The 21305-nt window shown below is 38.9% G+C and overlaps 1 protein-coding gene across 2 annotated transcripts in view; it reads left to right on the forward strand.

Moving 5' to 3' along the window:
- USP49 (ubiquitin specific peptidase 49) overlaps window positions 1-21305 on the forward strand; it is a 60460-nt gene that overhangs the window by 12618 nt on the left and 26537 nt on the right. The window contains exons 2-3 of one of the 2 annotated variants that reach the window (XM_073320479.1): window positions 14526-14757; window positions 14875-15002. The exons of the other annotated variant lie outside the window; for it this stretch is intronic. The gene's annotated coding sequence lies outside the window, so the exon portion shown is untranslated. The remainder of the gene's footprint in view (window positions 1-14525; window positions 14758-14874; window positions 15003-21305) is intronic. 2 annotated transcript variants of the gene reach the window in all.

Consider the following 21305-nt stretch of genomic DNA (forward strand, 5'->3'; position numbering starts at 1 on the left):
GCAGTTGTATTTGCTTGCTTCATTCGTGTGAGTGGCAGTATTGAAATATAGAAAAATGGAGATCAGGCAGGATATTGAAAACCTTAAAAAAAGATGAGGCAACTGCTATGTGCTATAGAAACTGAAACAAACAAAGGTGGCAGGTTTAATGTCAAGCTCCCTACTTTTGACACTCTGTCACCCTGTGATAATTTTTAGATTGCCTATGGTGAGCTCTTTGTGCAGTCATAATGTTTAACATCACCATGCAGTGTATATCAAAATACAAAATAAAATGTATTTTACTGCATTGCACTCGGTTACTGTTTCTTTTGAGAAAATCGTAAATTTTTGGCAAAATGTGAACATGAGATTGGTATCTCTCTTTGTTTTACCTCCTCTGTGTGGAGAAAACTCACTGCTTTGTGATAAGTGTTGTTCATCAGTTTTTGTTCACAGCATGGTAATGAGTATACATTAACTGTAACACCTACAGTATATTGGCAGCCAAAGATCAGAGTGTGAAATCTTTGAGAAAATGGAATACTTGTTAGGGGCACCTCTCCAGCAGTCAAGACATTTTTAAGAAAACCTAATAGATGGGTTTCATTAATTAGGTAATTATTATGCAATTCAGGGAGAAGTCTGTCATTTTTAGCCCTGAAATGGCAGAAGCCTTTTCCAATATCTTTTATTTCTCCTCTGCAGAAGCTCCTGTGTCCCACACTACCCTGCTTGTATAATTCAACAGTGTTTCCATACACAGAGAAAGAAAATTGATATATGTAGTTGCTGTTATCTCAGGAATAGTATGAGTTTTTTTCACTTGAAATTTTTCTTGTATAACATACAAATCGTAACAAACACTTTTTTTCTGGTGAAGCATCCTTTTTTCGTTTCAAAGAGAAAAACCACTGTCAGCACCACAAAAAAGTGTTTCTTTGGGTGGAATTTTTAAAAATCATGTAAGTTATATCTAGACCAGTGGTTCCCAAACTTGTTCCGCTGCTTGTGCAGGGAAAGCCCCTGGTGGGCCGGCCGGTTTGTTTCCCTGCCGCGTCTGCAGGTTCGGCCGATCGCGGCTCCCACTGGCCGCAGTTCACTGCTCCAGGCCAATGGGGGTCGTGGGAAGCGGCGGCCAGTACGTCCCTCGGCCTGCGCCGCTTCCCGCAGCCCCCATTGGCCTGGAGCAGTGAACCGCGGCCGCTGGGAGCAGCGATCGGCCAAACCTGCAGACGCAGCAGGTAAACAAACCGGCCCGGCCCGGCAGGGGCTTTCCCCGCATAAGTGGCGGAGCAAATTTGGGAAACACTGATCTAGACAATTATATACTGTAGGAATTAAGGGGGAAAGTTTCTTTTTAAAATAAATGCCTTAACCTTAACTTCCTCCATGAGATGTTTGTGAATATTTTTTAAAAAAATGAAAATAGTACAGTTTAAGATATTATGGTAAATTGAAATTAAGATTGTGATGTTAGGAACCAAGAACACCTGAGCAAAAGGAGCTGTCTTGCTTCTTTATGGTGCGAGCAGTGAAGCTTTTACACTGAACACTTTATCATGTGTGGCTGAATAAGAAATAAAGCATTCTCATGGTGAATCCAGTGAATATTTTGAAAGAAGAACTGATTTAATAGGGTAAATGCTTTAGTGCATTTGTGTTCTTTCAGTCTTTTCTGTGGAAGATCAAGTCAAGAATTATAGGCCACAGCTGTGTTCTTCCATTTAAAACTTGTATAGGGTATCAGCTGAGCCAATTAAAAAATGGTGACCACAGCCTTATTCACTTTGAAAGGCAGATCCGTACACTTGATCAAGAAGTGCTGCCTTGCAATCATATTCTCCCATTCAGTTTCAGTGGGTGGCATTAGATCTGATTAAGAAATACTGTCCTACAGTTGCATTCTCTCTCTCTCGTGCATACTATGAAAGGGAAAGCCTCAGAAGACGTATTCAAGGCTTTTATTTAAATTAAAAAAGAAAGGGGGTGGGGGAAGCATTCTTGCAGCCTTTGTAAGTGGATATGCAGATGACCTGAAAGAGAAGTGCCATTTGGTCAGAAATATTACATGAATGTCTTGAGAAAGGAAGAGCAGTCAGTGCTGGTTTGTGTTTCTGTCCCACTAACTGCTTTGTTCCCCAGACTCCTAAGAAGGATCAATGGCTCTGATCCCATTTTCTCCTCTCTCTGTTCCAATAGACTCATAATAGATGTATTCTCCCCCTTTTTTAAAAAAAAGGGGATTTTATATTGAAGCTTTCATTCTTGCCATAAATGTGATATGAACTGGTCGGCTTCTTGACACTTTTCAGAGTAACAGCCGTGTTAGTCTGTATTCGCAAAAAGAAAAGGAGTACTTGTGGCACCTTAGAGACTAACCAATTTATTTGAGCATAAGCTTTCGTGAGCTACAGCTCACTTCATCAGATGCATACTGTGGAAACTGCAGAAGACATTATATACAAAGAGACCATGAAACAATACCTCCTCCCACCCCACTCTCCTGCTGGTAATAGCTTATCTAAAGTGATCACTCTCCTTACAATGTGTATGATAATCAAGGTGGGCCATTTCCAGCACAAATCCAGGTTTTCTCACCCCCCCACCTTTCCAAAAACTACACACACAAACTCACTCATACACACTGTAAGGAGAGTGGTCACTTTGGATAAGCTATTACCAGCAGGAGAGTGAGTTTGTGTGTGTAGTTTTTGGAAAAGGGAGGGGGGTGAGAAAACCTGGATTTGTGCTGGAAATGGCCCACCTTGATTTTCATACACATTGTAAGGAGAGTGGTCACTTTGGATGGGCTATTACCAGCAGGAGAGTGAATTTGTGTGTGTGTGTGGGGGGGGGGGGGACGGAGGGTGAGAAAACCTGGATTTGTGCTGGAAATGGCTCAACTTGATTATCAGACACATTGTAAGGAGAGTGATCACTTTAGATAAGCTATTACCAGCAGGAGAGTGGGGTGGAAGGAGGTATTGTTTCATGGTCTCTGTGTATATAATGTCTTCTGCAGTTTCCACAGTATGCATCCGATGAAGTGAGCTGTAGCTCTCGAAAGCTTATGCTCAAATAAATTAGTTAGTCTCTAAGGTGCCACAAGTACTCCTTTTCTTCTTGACACTGATTCTGCAACCAAGTTTACTTAATAAGAGTAGAATCTTAAAATAACTTGGTTAGAATTTCACATTATACTATTGCATACTTAACATGCTCCAATTGAATTATAACAAGGGCAGTGTGTTCTAAGGAAATTACATGGTGTTTGTGGTTGACTTCTAACTAGAGCAATATCTGTCTTACTGAATATTGAACTGTGGTCTATAAGAACAAATCATTTTTCATACACAGCTCTTGGGTAAAGAAACCTTTTACATTATTATATGCTAGCCTGGGTGGGCTTAAGAACAAAATAATTCACACTTTCTCTAATGTGTATTTACTTTGCTACACCTTTTCCCTTTAATATAAATCTGTTTCAGTAGATAAGATTTTTGGCTTCATTTGTTGTGTGTTTTATTTTTTTTTAAATATACATCTAGCTCTTCTTTGCATGGCACTTAAGTTTATTCTGTTTCAGTATCAGAGTTTCAAATTTAACCTGTGTTGTAGTTTGTCCTTTAACATGTTTCTGGTGGTTGGCAGCTGGACTAAATTACAGGTGGTTTTTTTCCCTTCATCAATATATGATTTGCTGCTTTAAGAGAAATTGATTTGGTGCTGCACAAAAGGGAAACGTAGTTTCTTTTTTCAGTTCTTACAAAGGTCTTTGAAATGCTACTTCCCTTGATTATTGTACCCTCAGTTTGTGTATCAGGTCATGAATCTCTCAGATTGGTCTGTGCCTCCAAACATGGGGAGATCAAACTTGTGTGGAGTATCCTTTCGCTTGTTAGTATTTTTTGGCTTGTTTGATACATTACTTTTCAATCTAAAGAGACAGTTGTAGTTTTGACCTTTTACTTTGTTGGAAGGTTTCAAAGTTCTATTACATGAAGCTGCTTGCAATTTAAACACTTTCAGTAGTATTTGATAGTGGTTTTTCAGTATGTTCCCACTCAACTAAACTATATTGGCTCAAAGCCGCCTCCCCCTCCCCAAATATTGATGTGGCTGTTAAGCTTTGTTCTCCTTACTTGATAGTCTAGAAAGTAAAAAAGATAGATCCCGCAACCCTTATTCACTTGAGTAATATCTACTGATTCAGATAATCCTATTTACTTTAATAGGCTCAGAATGAATGTTTTAAATAATAATAATAGCCATTTTGGCAATAGAGATGTCTTGAATGAAAGTGTTATTTTATTTGGTATGTATTGTTACTAGCACCAAGTATGGTCCTGGCTCCTGAGTCTGAAAATCTTTTCTTGTGCAAGGCACGTACTTTGTTTTCTTACGTATTCCTGTGTGCTGTCTATATAAATTGGTGGTTTTCATTTTTTTTAATCGTCTCTACCTTTTAATTTAATTTTGGTTAAAAATGCCAGCCAATTGAGGGATGATGAATAAGGAGTTGAATCCACTGCCTATTTGATTTCTATAATTTTTGTTTCCTTTCTAGACACAAATTTAGCTGAGAGGCTAGTGTCCTGCCTCTTAATGCCCACAACATTTTGGGTGTTTTTATTTACTGTGGTTGTGATGTTCTACATTCCAGTAATGTTTAGAAATGAACTTTAAACTAAATCATTCTGAGGGATGTTTGAGAAGTTTCAGACAAAATAAGAGTTGGAAAATAAGAGCTAACAATGGAAATGCCAACACAGCTTTCAGTATAGAACAGTGTATATTGCCAGTAGGGGTCTGATCTCTTGAAACTGAGATCTCTCAACATATATAGACGTCAAAAGACGCTGAGCACTTTATAGGACTAGGCCCTGTAAATTCTTTTTTTTTTTTTTTTAACCCAAATAGCAACCATCTCTTCCTGAAGGTGGCAGACATATAATAGCACTTAAATATTTAGTTATACATTAGATAGAACAGGTGGAATCCATTCAGTTCTCTTTGAAATGTGTCAATACCAAAAATGTCTCCATGACTGGGCAACACTAGCTGCTGTGGGACATTTAGGTGTTTTTTACTGATTCATGAACAATGAAAAATGAGATGTTCTATTTTAGAAACTGTGGTGAACTTAATGTGAGCCAGAGAAGTATTTAATGATAGATTAACTGAATTTTGATCGGTCATCTGCTTCAAAACACACTCTTCACTGTTGTGTAAATCAGGAGTTTGCAGACTGTGGGATAGAGTTTCCAGGTGGCCCAGCTTCCTCTGGTCACTGATTGAGTTCAGCGCAACCTGGGAACGTGGATGGCAGCAGGCTCACTTAAAGCCTCTCTCTCCTTCACCTGGTCTCCAGCCTTGCCTTTTGTGGCTCTTGATTAACAGATATTGGGCTCTGATTTATTTTTATCTTTGAGGGGCTCTCTTCTTTCTGAACTCCACACTTTTCCTAAGGCAGGGGTAGAGAAGGAATAAGGAATAAAGAATTTAGAGAGAAGCATTATTTGAATGATTTTGACTGTCATTCTATTGAACTGAGATAATCAGATTGATAGCTAAAAAATGCATCTATAATACTCAACCCAAACATAAGCAATTCACTGTTGCTCAGGTATTCTCTGCCCCCCACCTTCCTGGATTTTATGATGAAGTCATCACCTCTTGTCTGTCTCTGCTCTCTTATTCCTTATACAGTCTCTTTCCCTTTTCAGCCTTATTTTGCCCAGTCCACCTCATGCTGGTCTGTTGCCCCCTCCCCTTTGGGACTTTGACTTGAGGCAAGGTGCCTAACTGCTTTTCTTCCCTTGTGAGTTTTCTTTGCGCCCCACGCCCCCCCGCCCCGGGTCTCTTTTGTCACCCTTGTTTGCCATATTGTTCCCTGGAGATGCCTGTTTTACCCCTTCACATTGAGCCATTATAGCAGTTCTGAAGGGGAAGAGACACATTCCTTCAAACCTCTTGCTTTAACTCCCAGTAGCTGTCCTCACTGGCTCAGAAGGCAGAGTTTTCTTCCCCTCCCATTGCTGCAGGCTCATTGGGGAAGAGAGATAGAAAGCTATAACCCCCTCCCACCACTCAACCCCCATCCCTTTAGCAAATGGCAGAAGAGTTGAGAAGAGGCTCCAAACTGTCACTGCTGAGCACAGACTGCAGCCCCACTGTTCTAGTGAAGTTGTGACTCTCCTGCTGTGGGGAAGTGAAATTATGAAGGCATTTTAACAAAACTATGATCCTTATGGTTACCCAGCACATTTAAAGCCTGAGTTAATGTGGTAGTGGAAGGACCTGTCTGTTTTTGTCACACACATTCTGACGTGACAGAGCATTACTCTTCTACTTGGTCACTGCATTGGTTGCCCATTAAATTCATCATCACAACATTAACTTTAAAGATGATACAACAGTGTAGCTCTCTTTATGCTGCCTGCCTGACCTGCTGCCTTCCTGTATGCATGGTTGCCCTCTGAGATCTCTTGCACTACTAGCTTCCTGACAGCTCCCAGCTTTATATCGAAGTCTTTGAGATGCCATGCTTCCCAGCTGCTACTGCACCTCTTGAATTTGGAATTCATTGCCTGTGCAAGTTTGACATGGTCTATTTATCTCTGTTTTTCAATCCAAACTCAAATTTTGCTGGTTTCTTTTGCGTACTCTGACTGACTGAGCTTTGCTTGTTATACCTTGGTCTGCCCTTGTGAAAGGTGCTATAAAAGCACAATTTCTGTTACTGCTTAGCTGAAGCCCATGAAGTCAAACTGTTAGTTGACAAACTGTAAACATTCTTTACTCAACATAACTCCATCAGACTAAGAATCCTCTTAATGCCAAACTTATATCGTCAGTGGTACTCAAATCTTACGAAATGTTTGATCTCTGAGAATGTTGGTTTGGCTTGTGATGCACAAAGCATGATCCCTTTCCATGAAACTGAGTTAGACACAATTTTTCCAGCTAAACATTCTTTCGGTGTCTTTGTGACCTGCAGTCTCACTTTCCATTGACCTTAATTCTGAGTTACAAAAACTTCTGTTTGTTTTGTTTTAATCAGTTAAGTTCTGTAAATGCTTCAAGAATCGTTTGCAATGTGCACAAACTTTGGAAACGGCTAATTAGAGGGGGAAGGATGGCCTTGGAAAGTAGCAACTTTGGCACTTCATCTAACAGGTGACAAGTCTTTACCTTTTATGAATGCTTCTTATTCACAGTGTCCTAGACATATATAAACTTAAAATTTATTTTACTGTTATTAGGAAACTTAGTGCTGGTGAAAGGTGTCAATCTGACCAATAGTTCTGAAGTCTTTTATCCCCCTTTTGGAACTGATCCTGTGATGCTTTGAAAAAAGAAAAGGAGGACTTGTGGCACCTTAGAGACTAACAAATTTATTTGAGCATAAGCTTTCCTGAGCTACAGCTTATGCTCAAATAAATTTGTTAGTCTCTAAGGTGTCACAAGTCCTCCTTTTCTTTTTGCGGATACCGACTAACACGGCTGCTACTCTGGAACCTGTGATGCTTTGAGCACTCTCAACTCCTGTTGAAATCAGAAGAAGCTGAGGACACTTAGCACCTTTGAATAGTTGCTCAGCATCTGATAGTATAGGATCTCAAATTCCCAAAACTGGCATAGCATGGGAAACAGCATGACAAACTTCTCCCACTAATGCATCTGGAGAGAACACCTCTGTGGGTGAAAGGGTAATTCTGTTTTGATGTCTGCTTAATCCTTGACTTCTTTGCTGAGTCCCCTACTGGCAGTTGTGGTTTTGTAAAGTGGAAATTTGTCCACTAGGAAGCACACTGAGAATTATTTAATTTTATATGTTTGCTATTTAATATAAACAGTATTTCTATTAATATAAAATAAAAATCTATTTCAGGTTGGCAGCTGATGGGTTTTCTCAGTAGAAAGGAACCATTAACTTATTATTAAATGTGAGTGCCAGGTCTTCAAGCTTCATGGAATTAGATGGTCATTATGTTTTTAGGCAGATTGTAAGGGATAATAAAAGCAGACGAGTGAAAAGTAGCAGGTTGTGCTGGCTAGCCTTTTAACTCTGGGGAGAATAGTGAAGGTTGTTTATGTGTAGAAAAATTTATTCTTGCTTTCCTAATGTTGTTCAGGATTTGAGGAATATGGTTTCATTTTTTTGAGGGTGGGGGAGAGAGTTCTAAGGTTGAAAATGGTATTAAGTGTTTCAAGAGAGAGGAGCTTGGGTAAAATTGTGGTATGCCTTTGCTTTTTAAAAAAAACACCACTTTTTGGACACAAATCAGATGTCAAGAATGATAACATTCAAAAGCCAGTCGGAGAACACTTCAATCTCTTTGGTCACTGAACTACAGACCTGAAAGTTGCAATTCTTCAACAAAAATACTTCAAAAACAGACTCCAATGAGAGACTGCTGAATTGGAATTAATTTGCAAACTAGATACAATTAACTTAGGCTTGAATAGAGACTGGGAGTGGATGGGTCATTACACAAAGTAAAACTATTTCCCCTTGTTTATTCCGTCCCCCTACCCCCCACTGTTCCTCAGACGTTCTTGTCAACTGCTGGAAATGGCCCACCTTGATGATCACTACAAAAGGTTTCCCCCACCCCCTGCTCCCCTGCTGGTAATAGCTCACCTTAAGTGATCACTCTTGTTACAGTGTATGGTAACACCCATTGTTTCATGTTCTGTATGTGTATTATTCTCCCCACTGTATTTTCCACTGAATGCATTAGATGAAGTGAGCTGTAGCTCACGAAAGCTTATGCTCAAATAAATGTGTTAGTCTCTAAGGTGCCACAAGTCCTCCTTTTCTTTTTGAGGATACAGACTAACACGGCTGCTACTCTGAAACCTAACAACTTTTTGAGCATGTCATTTATTTGAGCTTTGGAGAGGTTGAGATTTAAAGTCACTAAACATTTAATTTAGTCATTTATTTTGTGAAAATACAATGAATAGGAAATACTAAAAATTGTTCAGCTAAGCTTTAAAGAACTATAAGTTGTAATACAGATGCAGAAGTGATTTAGTCGAGGAGGTAAATCTATGTCCTCCTGCCAGTCATGGGTTAATCTGTAATCAGACCGAGATTGTAAGGAGGTCTGTTTATTTTAATTAGTTAAGAATTACAAGTACACCATGAACTGAATATCTGTCTCACAATTTTATTTTGAGAAAATATGGCATTCATGATGAAATAAAGAATGAAAATAACTGGCAACTATTTTTTTAAAAGGGAAGGCTGAAAATATGAAACTGTAATACTCTGCTTTTCACCTTGTTTTTTTTGTATACGCCAAGATTTGCTCATATATTTCGTTTTTCTCCCTGGGTAGTAGGTTGAAGGAAACCTAATACATGAGTTTGGAGTAATAGGGAAGAAAGAGCACATTTAGTGGGTGAGAAAATTTTTCTTTGGGTACGGTATACACTCAGAAATGTGTTTAGTGAAACCCTTTCCCCGTGGTGCTGCCTTATGAACAGCTGCTTGTTGATGGTGGGACTGTGACATCACAATCAAATAACCTCTTTGCCTTTCCTCCTCTTATTTCTTCTCCAGTTTACCAGTCACCTGATGACAAATTAACTGAGTCGGTGAGCTCTAAACCTCTGACTGAGATCATCTGTTAAAATGACAGACACTACAGAATCAGATCTCAACTGATTTTAAATTGTTCAAGGAGACCAATTGCCTGTGGTGTCATATCCGAGACAAATCATAGAATCATAGAATATCAGCTCTCAAACCCCGCCTTCTGCCTATAGAATCACAAATATCTAGGTGTATTATTGAGGGGGATTGTGTATTTCTCAGAGACATCAAAGCTCTCAAACCCCGCCTTCTGCCTATAGAATCACAAATATTTAGGTGTATTATTGAGGGGGATTGTGTATTTCTCAGAGACATCTGGTATAAGCCTTCAGAGAGGATTCCAGCCAGGCTAAGATGGACCCATAGTATGCAAGCTAGGAAAACCCTATTGTCAGGCAGTCTGGAACAACAACAGGTCTGAACAAGCGAAATTGTATTACTTTCTGCCTACCAGAAAATCTGCTGATAGGGATGCAAAAATTCTTTGTGCGTTGGCTGTCCAGCCTGCCAGACCTGAGGTTTAGAATGAAAGCTGGCCTGCTGCCTCAGTTTCCTTGTAAATATCACTGAGAAGCAATTGCATTTTATTTTACATTTTGGGACAGTGCGAGTAAGCCATATACATTCTCGCTTAAGTGGGGCACAATGGGTGAACAGAGCAAAAGGAGGAATTTAGCGAAGTGCCAGGCAAATCTCTGTTTTTCTACTTTTTTATGTTAATTAGAAAACTGTGGAGGGGCCTTGGGTCAGGCATAGTGGTAGGTTCACCCAGGATTTTTAAGTGCAGGTCAGATCAGATCAGAAGCCTCCCCTAGAATGAGGAGATGTACAAAATCCATATAATATAGTTTTTTACAAGCTTTATACAAATAATAATACATGGGGATGGTGATGTTGGAGAAAACATTTTGAAATCCAGGTTGTCCTTGGACAAGTTGTCTCAGTCATTTTCCTGTCATTTTCTTTTCCTTCATTTGGCACTTAACAGTATTTCTTTTTATAAACTCTTAGAGGATGTAAAAGAAGCCCGTGTTTTGATTTTTTTTTTTTTTCCTCTGAGGGGTTTAAAAGAGAAATACCATTATTTATTGGTAAGTGAAGCAAAAAAAGATGGAAAAATGACTTAGATTACTGAGGATTTCTATTCTTTTGTTTTAATCTCTAATATGTCTCAAACAACATGTACTGAAGAAGCCTTTGAAACCCATTTCTGTTTAAGTACACCAAAATGTGACTCAGAAATCCTTTACATATATCTAATACTGTAACTAAGTCTAATATGGATTGCTGGTTATTCATTGTGGCTGTGAAAACAATGAAACCACAATCTGATAGTTTGTGATGGGGCATGTTGTTGTTATGTATTATTATTTTAAAATAACGTGAGTTGTTGGTCCTGGCATGCTTATTTGGGTTATTAACTGACTGTTTATTTTATATGTTGTGTCAGCTGTGATGTTATTTAGGAGATTAGTTAATAGTTTTTAAGATTTTGCCAAGATGAATGTGAATTAAAATGAAGGAGGAAAAGCAGAAGAAAACTGGCCATAATTTACCAAATCCTCACTGTCTAGTATAATTCATCTTTTGTGTCTGTTGTGAGGAGATTCTTGAAGAGAATGTTGGCCTGCTTGTATGTATGAGGGCTGTTAAATTGAACCAGTTGAATGTGTGATCAGCACTGAGAGAATTCTCTGTGATCTAGCTATAAAACATACTTCTGAGACGTTTGTTTCTTATAACTCTTACATATACATATTTTAATACTACAGTAGGAAGTAATTATCTGTTATAACCGTTATTAAGGGATGAGTTAAGACACTTTCTGCAGTAGATCAAAACGTGTTGCATTCAAGGTTGTTGTTATTGTTGTTATTACTATTACCAGCAGGACAGTGGGGTGGGAGTAGGTATTGTTTCATATTCTCTGTGTATATATAAAGCCTGCTGCAGTTTCCACGATATGCATCTGAGGAAGTGAGCTGTAGCTCACGAAAGCTTATGCTCTAATAAATTGGTTAGTCTCTAAGGTGCCACAAGTACTCCTTTTCTTTTTGCGAATACAGACTAACACGGCTGTTACTCTGAAACCTGTCTTTAAAGTGTTTCCAGTACTGGAAAATAGTTCAGTCATCCTGTTAATGAATATTATTGACAAAACAGCCAGAGAGATTCTGTTCAAATTATTCTTAGAAAAAGTGCCTGTGAAATCCAGAAGTATTTTTAACATAATGTCTGAGCTATGAGAATTAACTTCAGCTTTGAATGTATGCTTTACACAGCAGATGATAGAAAATGCAATCATTGATCTCTACATATGTATATATTTAAAAATCTATCTTCCATCTTTAAGATGTTGGTTTCTGCATTCTTAAAACATCTGTATATTTTCTGTTGAAATATAGTAGGCCGTGTTTAAAAAGTGCAGAGTATCAAGGAAAATGGCACATTGCAGAAATACAACATGGCTCATTTTGTTTAATTTCTGCAGCACTTTACTATTTGTAAGGCTTTTTGTTCACCAGGATTTGTATCAAGAATTTAGATCCTGACCTTGTAAACACTTAGGGACATTCTTAATTTTATCAAACTCATATATTTGTAGGATTGGGGCATTAGTAAATGCAGAGGGAGGCAGAAAGTTATCTCTTTCAGTCTGTACCCAGAAAGTTTGGAGAATGTGGGAAAGTAAAAACTGGGGGGCAGATCTTTAGCTGATGTAAATTGGCATAGTTCCACTGACTTTTCTTTAGTTCAGTGACACGAATTTACACAACATGATGTTCTGGCCCTGTCTGTTTTGGTAGTTACAATTTTGGTGTGTAAGGGAAGAAAATGTGCAGACAACTTAAAGCTCTTAGGGGTAGGGACAGTCTTTTTGTTCTGTGTTTGGACAGCACCTACTACAATGGGGTCCTGGGCCATGACTGGGGTCTTCTACATGTTACAATAATACAAACTACAATTATTAAAGAATGGTGCGGTTTCTACACTGGGGGGCTTCTCGAGAAACCTTGTTTGTGAATCAGGATCTGTGATGATGTTGGCATAGGTTATGGAAATAGAAAACACTGAATTTATAAAAAGAAAAGGAGTACTTGTGGCACCTTAGAGACTAACCAATTTATTTGAGCATGAGCTTTCGTGAGCTACAGCTCACTTCATCAGATCAAAAACATCTGATGAAGTGAGCTGTAGCTCACGAAAGCTCATGCTCAAATAAATTGGTTAGTCTCTAAGGTGCCACAAGTACTCCTTTTCTTTTTGCGAATACAGACTAACACGGCTGTTCCTCTGAAACTGAATTTATACATTCTAAAACCTGGTTGCTGTTATTTTGAGAGCCGCAATTATTTCTTTGTATTGTACAGCTAGATTTAAAACAAAAATATTCTAACTCAAAGCACTTTTCCATATCAGATTTTGGTCATTTATCTCTTTTGAAGTCACTCAAGGTTTATACAGGGTAACTAATAGCAGAATTTTGTGCCTTGACTTTTCATTTTTAATCCCAATGATGGAGATTATAGGAAACAAGTGAAATGTTTGTATTTAATACTTACTAAGTATATCTGTGTATACATTTCACACATGCAGACTACTCTGACATGATTCTCAACTTGATGTTGATTTAAAAAACAAAACACCTTAGAAGCCTATTAAAATTAATGGAAAAGGTTTTATTTATGTGAGTAAAAAACAGTTATAAATTCTAAACTGCCATAAAATGAGAATTACACAGCATTCCAATAATTCAGTATAACATCCACGGTTGATGCTCAGTTAACTTAAGCATTTTCAAGGACCTTCAGAACCTGTAATGGTGGTTTTTCACATTTTATACTTTCTTGGTAACCCTGTTAAAACAAAACAAAGATACTGGTTCACTCCATGATCATATAGCATTGGGGAAACCCAGTTTCTCAACAGCCATTCTCAAAGTTGGTGAGTTCAAAGTTTGATCATCCCATTAAAATGTAGCTATTTTGTGAGCAAATCTTTATTAATTTTTTACTCATCCACTACTTAGGTAAAAGTCAATGGGAGCTTGACTGAATAAGGACCTCCAAATTTGACTGTCAGTGTGTTAAGTATTTGAAACAGAAAATATTATTTTTAGGGTGAATCAAAATTTTGAGCCAGTGAACCTTGAGGAGGAGTCCCTTTCTAAACAAACTTCTAGACTTGTTTGATCTTTTCACTGCATTGAAAGTTGCTTCCCAAAGCTCTGTAATTTGAGGCTCTTATATAGAGAAAAATTACCTAGCTCATTAGTTCGAGTCAGAATAATTACTTGAAGGTTTAACAGGTGTAACGATCAAAACCTTGCTTAGCAGCCAGAGTTCTACCTCATGGCTCACTGGGTTCAACAGTCTTTGAGTTAAATGAAAAATAGAAAGTTAATATGGAGGCTGTGATACGAACACAATAAAACCCGCATGAAATTCAAAAGTAAGGCTGATTTGTAAGGTTGAATTTTCTGTTAGTTTTCTTACAAAAGTAATATTTGTATGTAATGTGGTATAGAGAAGGATAGTTACTTTTTCCTTCACAGAATGGTAGAAAATGGTAGAAAACTAATTAGAAGATTTGTAATATTGAGTCTGAGCACAAAAAATCAGACTGTATCCATGACCCTTTCCTCTCATAATAGAGTTGTGTATGCTTGATAGAATGTTGTGTTGTGGTTTTTGTTTCCTCCCCCAAATCCCTTGTAGGGTAGTTACTGCAGATGTGGTAGAAGGGAGGAGTTAAAGTGGAGATATGAACCTGGCATTTTGTTATGAAGGGGTGACATGCATGATGAGCCTGATAACTGGTATGAGTGCGTTTGGTAGCAGTGAGCCACTTGCTTTAAGAGTCCAGCCTTATGGATCTTTGAGTCTTACCTAGAAAGTAAGCTCCAACAGAGCTGATGAATGCATTTATCTTGAAGGGTCACAGTCTCAGAGAGAGGCATCCCTCGAGATAGCCAGGTTCCAGCCTATTAAAGGCCTAGAAGATCTGAAAGGTGGTGATTTCTCCAGCAAAAGAAAGGAGCAGGGACAAGTCTGCAGTTTGATCTTCAGATTTGGGAAGAAATTCAGCTCTGTTGTAAACAATAAATGGGAGTTGTGCCTGTATCTATTTGGCTCTGTCTCTACTACAACAAGAAGCAGCATGGAGAAGTAAGTCATCTAAAAATAATTTAACAGCCTCATAAGGTAATATCATGAGTAGTTTCTGCCATGAAAAAAAAGGGCCTCAATGACCTAGCCATATCACGTTCTTTCTCTTCCCCACAGGAAGTTGGCATGGATTGCTGTTGGTTTTATTGGCCCATCCTCTGACTGATCAGACTTGGAACTCTTCGGTCCCTCTGGTATTCTCCAGATCCTAATGGACAGTTGAGTTAGACTCCAGCTATGGCAAAGTGAGTTAATCAGATATTCAATCAGCTAAAAGAACAGGCTCATTTTTGCACGAATTTCTTCTCTAAAATGGAAGAGCAGTCTAGTTAATATTTAGTTCCTGGGACAATTCCAGGGCCACCTCCACCTTTTGGTACCTACATTTATTTCTCTACCTTCCAAAACCATTTTTAATCCCAGTTTTGCATTATGAAAGGAGATGTGTATGATTGAGTACAGATCGTAGGCTCTTTAAGCTAAAGAACTTAATTAAAAATTTCAGAAGTTGATCCTGAACTAGTGGTAACATTTTGCATGGCCCTAAAGAAGATCTGAGTTCGATTTCAGGTCTGAATGTCCCTCTTGGAAGGTGTTCTGCAAGAGCAGTACATTCAGGCCTCATTGACGCTAGAAAGGGTTGTTGATATAGCAATACTGGCAAGCCCTCCTAGTGGAAACGCATCTTATACCAGCAAAATTGTTCTTTTGCTGGCATAGCTGATACCAGTTTGTGGAACAAAGTAAGCTTTATTGGAAAACAGACTTTTTTGCCAGTATAACTGCATCTACACTGGAGCTTTTGCCATTTTGTCAGTTGGGGGTGGGGCGGGGGTGTTATTTTGTTCACACTCCTAATCACTATAGTTACGCTTGCAAAACTTTTAAGTGTAGAGACTTCAGTGTGCATTTTCATTACGTTAACAGCAACTTTTGGCTAAGTGGGCAGCACTGATGGGCTCCAGTGGGGATTTAAAGAAGGTGTGGAGAAAATCTTTGGGACTCTAAGGCCTGGTCTATACTGGGGCGGGCGGTCATCTAAGTTACGCTACTTTCTTAGAAGTCAACGTACTTAGATCCGGTGTCTTCACTGCAGTAAGTCAATGGCTGACGCTCTCCTGTTGACTCCGCCTGCACACCTCACCCTGGTGGAGTACCGGAGTGCGCTCGGTGGTAGATTTTTCACATCTAGACTAGATGCGATAAATCGACCCTCACTGGATCGCTGCCCGTCGATCCAGCGGGTAATGTAGACCATCCCTAAGGGATGAAGAGGCCCCCCGTGTATGGTGTCTAGGAGCCTGAAATTCAATGAGGATTCAGGTCCTGACTGCAGTCATAATATACTTTTTCCTTATTCAGGAGGCTGTTGATAAGCTAGCTGACAAGCGGGGGAAAGTCAGGCTGGTATTTCGCATGGCCACAAATATTTTAAATCTGTAATTTCAGCATCAAAAACTCATAAAGTCAACCGAGCAGTGTCATAGCCATGGGGAAAAGGACTATAATCCTGGTGAAGAGGATTCAGCCACACAGGGAATCTCTTAAAGAGTAACAGATGCCTTGTGGAAAACCCTGATAACAATTACCCTTCAGAATAATTCTTCCTGTGTAACATGTCTTCTGGGATTTTTTTCTTCCCTCTGTAGTGATCTTGAACAAAAAAACAGGATCTTTGTTTTAAGCATTCATCTGCTCCTGCTGCTGTTTCCCTACAGGAGCAGATCAATTCTTAAATATCCTGTTTTAATGCAAATATTCCTGTCTGTAAAGGAAATAAGAGAAATACATAATTTTTGTTGAGACCATTTTATGTATCATAAGATGTCAGAGTCTTTCTTTGAAAAATGGACATAGCTCTAAAAGGGTGTCTGGAACAATAGAGATTGGTTAGCAGAGGGACAGCAATGCAAAATGTGGTGTGCTCAGCCTTTAAGAGGGCTATATTGAAATGGGTTTGAGAGCTAAAGGAATCCCCCTTTTCTGTTTGCCTTTGTGTGATTATTTTCAACCCATAAACTGTCAGCTAAGTTCCTGGTGGATAGCAACTTTGGCCCATAAGATAGCAGCTGTTTCAGCAGGAAAAGATGTGTTATGATATTGTACACTCAGAAGACAAGGTTTCAAACGTAAGCATTTATGAGCTTGTGTTTTAGAGGTGTGACCTTTTGTTCCATGAAGACACAAGGATTTTTTTAAAGCTCCAAATTTATTCTAGCATAACAAAAACAGTTAGAATTGTGTAGTGCCTTCCTCATGTATAAAATAATTTCAAAGACAGCAATCCTTTTCTTAAAGTACTCTCAGCTTCCAGAGTCTAAGGAAAAAAGAGATGCTTTTCATTTTTGTCCCTCATCCGACGCGACACAATCTGCTAAAAGCTTTCTATGGCTCATAAGCCTGTCATTTGCCTAAAGGGGCACACAGGTCATATTTTTACTAAAGTGGAAATTATCAGACTGGGCGGGGGGGGGGCTTTTTAACTGAATTCAGCCCTTTTTGAGTCTGTATAGTTCCTAGAATCTTATGACTTAATAATTTGTCTGGTGCTGTAATATACATATACACTACCTGCATGAAATGAGTTAACAGTCAATTAGCTGCACACCTGAAGAATGGAAGTTGAGAGTGAGGAAGAGGAGGTAAATGTGTTTGGTCACTTACCTTTTAGTCCCTCAAAATCTGGTGGACTTTTCCGCCCTGGTTGTAGGTTCACAGGGTCTCAGTATCTCTGAGAATCTCAGTTCATATTTCTGAATGGAATCAGAATGATTATTTAGGAGGCTCAGCAGTGGAAGTTATTTATCTTGTCAGTGTGAGGCAGGTTTTATCTCTATATCTCCATCCATCCTTCTCAAAAATATCTGCACTTTTCAGGGCAGGAGCACTATTCCCAGTGTCCAGCTGTGCCTTTTCAGATAGAATTTGAGTCCATCCTTAGAGCTTTACTATGTCCCTTTCATTATTGGAATAACTGTGGGTTTGGGGGTTTTTTTAGACTCAGTTTAATATTGATTTGTAATTGAATGAAAAGCACCCAGAATTCCAGTACCACCCACAGCCCCTTCACTTTTAGCTTCTTTCATCCTGGTTTGTATGAATGGCGAAATTCTACAGAGGCCATATTACTAACCTGAAATTCTCAGGTGGAAGTCAAATTAAATAGGATTTTTTTTTTAACACTTCCACACTTCCCTCCTCCCCCATTTTGCAATGGCCACCTTTATTTGAAAATTCTAAGATACCAGCTTTCAGCCCAGAGCAAATTTTTACAGCACAATATGAACTCCCAGAAATTGTTTAACACTAACATGGTTATAATGCACTCCTTTGAGTTAATAAAATAGAGCTCGTTGTGGAAGTTGGCATTAAGGTTGAGTTTTAGTTCATCGCTCTTGTGTTTATGGTTCCAAACTTAAGCTGACTCTTGAAAGCAGAAAGATGTGCATTAGGCCCTGAGATTTGCTAAAGTGTTTTGTACATTGAAATACAGAGGTAAGATAACACTTGCATGAGTTTGTTGCAACTCAGAAAGAATAAACAGAGAGCACTAGTCATCTTGAGGGCCTCTTTGTGTGTGTTATTAGCAAAGTATGTTTCAGAATTGAGCAAGTACTAGGGGTTTGAGTTTTATTTACCAGACTTCTTTGGTGTTTTTCTACTCTGAGTTACAGCAGCTATTTAATTATCTGGTCTGATTGCCCTTCGCCTTTCAAAGATGCAATATAGTCACAATCTTCTGATGCTTTTGCTAATGTTTTTTCTTTTCTTTTCCTTTCTTTTTATTTTTTATTTCTTTGGTAGTTGTATTAATTTGCCTCCAGGCCATTTACTTGGAAATTTGTCATCTTGAATAGAGAGAATCCAGCAATCATTGAACATAGAGCAGACAGCTTTTGAGAAAATATGCTTTAGGTACAGACTAAAAAATTGCTAAGACTGTTACTACTTGTTAGAGATGGGATTTGAAAGCTTACGAATAGCAAGTAAGAGTCTAACTGGGAGAATGGATTTCTGTGCCAAGTGACTAGTCCATGGAGAAAGAAAAGCTGAAAAAAGTGCTTGGTTTTTAACTGAGCAGCCACGTACTGTGAGTCAGCAGATGATTCTGGTGGCCAGTACACCAGTAATTTCAGCAAGATGGATCATAGTGTCTGAACAGAGAGTAGGTGATACTAGCACTAGTTTGTCTGGTATGGATAGCACTCCCTTCTACTGAATGGAATGTTAGATTTACTTAACTGTTTATTAGTTTGTAATAGTCTCACTCCTCTAATGGCTTGAGAACAAAATAGAGGCTATAAATTCTCCTGTGGCTGACTGCTGTGAGGAACTTTCCTTTAGAGGTTTGTGACTTTTTGGAGCAGGTTACTAGTTCTTTCCCCTTCCTCCATGTATGCAGCTAGCTGATGACCCTGTCTCTATTCCTGTGGCCACAGATTGTTACAGAGGAAGGGAGTGTGTTGCTCCTTACTTTGTCTAAATTAACCAATCATACATCTCATTTCTGTCCCCCAAACCCCTGTACCTGACTGACTATGAACCAGGTAGATGGCTTTTTTTTTTTTTTTAAGCTCATGTCCATCCCTACTTGTCCAGAAGAACAGGTCAGACCAATGTCAGAGTAATGAGGATTGCAGAAATGAGAACACACCTAACAGTAATCCCGTGGTGTATTCTTGTTCATGCAGTTAAGTTACACTTGGACATTAGGGGGTGCAAGTAAGTTTAAGGCTGGAGGAGAAACAAATGAAGCAGAATTGTATTGCCCAAAGTATAGTACTAAAAATAAATATAAATTAGTGCAATAGAAAAGTCTAATTTGCTATAAATACCAACAAGTGAACTGCACGCATGAACACACGCAAATGCCTTAAGCACAATAATTCACTAAAGAAAACAGTCTAGATCAATTTCACTTGTAAAATGACTAACAGAAACACCATCTCAGAGAGCCTGGTGCTTTTAGGAAACACCCTCCTGCAGTATTTTCCTATGAATAATGAAATAAAACCAAGCAGTCCGGTCAGCAGAGCTAAAACAATAAGAATATATTGGCTCACTTTCCTTCAAGAAAAGAAACATGTTACTCTATTGCATTTTACAGGAGGCTATCACAAAACTCATCCTTCCTGCTCTGTTTCATTTCCTTTGCAGCAGCGAACAAACAGAATGGGTATGCTTCTCAGTTTGCCAATTACCATTTTAACTGTGAGACGTTTGATAGCTACATGCCCAGTTTTGACAGAATGATAGATTCAGACGTTCAGTATCCATGTACAGTCATAGACGCTCGGCCATTGTATGTGATCCTTGCAAAAGGATTGGTTAAACAATCGGCACACAATTTTAGACACGTTTCTCTCTTTTCTCCCTATTGTCAGCTCCAGTTTGAGAACTTCTGAACGTACGCAGCAGAGGGAAAATTCTGCCGTATAAGACTAAGACTGCATGTTTGAAAAGTAGGCTCCAGTATCAAAGTAAAGGGACAAATTAAAAAAATTTCCATCAGAATTTTAAAATTAGCTGGCCTAATTAGACTCAAATTGAGCCTTGTTTTTCTGTTGTTGGTAGGATTCAAACATGTATCCCCTCCCCGCATTTATTTAAAACAAAAACAAAAAAAACCCCCTTAAGTTAGTATTAATGTAACTCCAGCTCACAGTAGACAGGTGTCTACAACAGCAAAGCTGCCACTGCTCTTTTTTCCTCTTGCCAGTTTCAGTAGGTGGACTAAATCAATGAAAGGGCCATTGAGGGTGAACTTTCCTCCCACCATTAAAGGTGGTCTCCAGGTTGTGGATGAGGGACTTTGGTAGGTTGGTGTAGAGGAACCTTGCTGCTCCCTGCTCAGTACCTTTCCCATGAATAAATGGAGAACTTTCAGTTTCCAGGGCTGTCAGTCCAACACTCCTCATCATTGCTGAATGTTTCTCTCACACACATAAGTTAAAAACAAAACTGTGGCCATTGCCAAATCTGTATAGATTTCTTCAATCTGTTTCCAAATATGTGACACAAACAGGAAAGGTACAATACAAAGGATAATAATATATCCACATGTTCATTTATAAACACGTCTTACATCTAGTCGCTGAAAAATACTTCTCAGATAGTCAGTAAATACTGTTAGAGCAAAACATGGCTAAATGGCTTCATGTTTTTGTATGCTTTAGTGTTACGAGTTAAAGAAACTTTGTTCATTTCCTGCCCTAAATGACCACAAAACATTGCTGTCATGTTCTACCCAGAGGTTGGTGTATTTCAGTGGTGGGTGAAGTTTTTGTCCTTTTAAAAATGCATGAGCAATATCCTGCTCACTCTACATTAACTGTCCATGCTAGTAAGCATTATGGACTGGACAATAAAGGTGAGATCCTTCCCCCTGCTCTCGCCCTTTACAGTGGAGTAGTGTGGTAGGAGTCCCTTGGTGCAGGCACTGTGGAAGACAGCTATAAGGCAGCCTCACACAGAACTTCTCACAAGCCCCAGCCTGGAGGGTGGATTGTTGGGGGTGAGACACAACACTCAGTGCTACAGCACTGGGG

The sequence above is a fragment of the Lepidochelys kempii genome, chromosome 21 (assembly GCF_965140265.1).
Source record: "Lepidochelys kempii isolate rLepKem1 chromosome 21, rLepKem1.hap2, whole genome shotgun sequence".
NCBI lineage: Eukaryota > Metazoa > Chordata > Testudines > Cheloniidae > Lepidochelys > Lepidochelys kempii.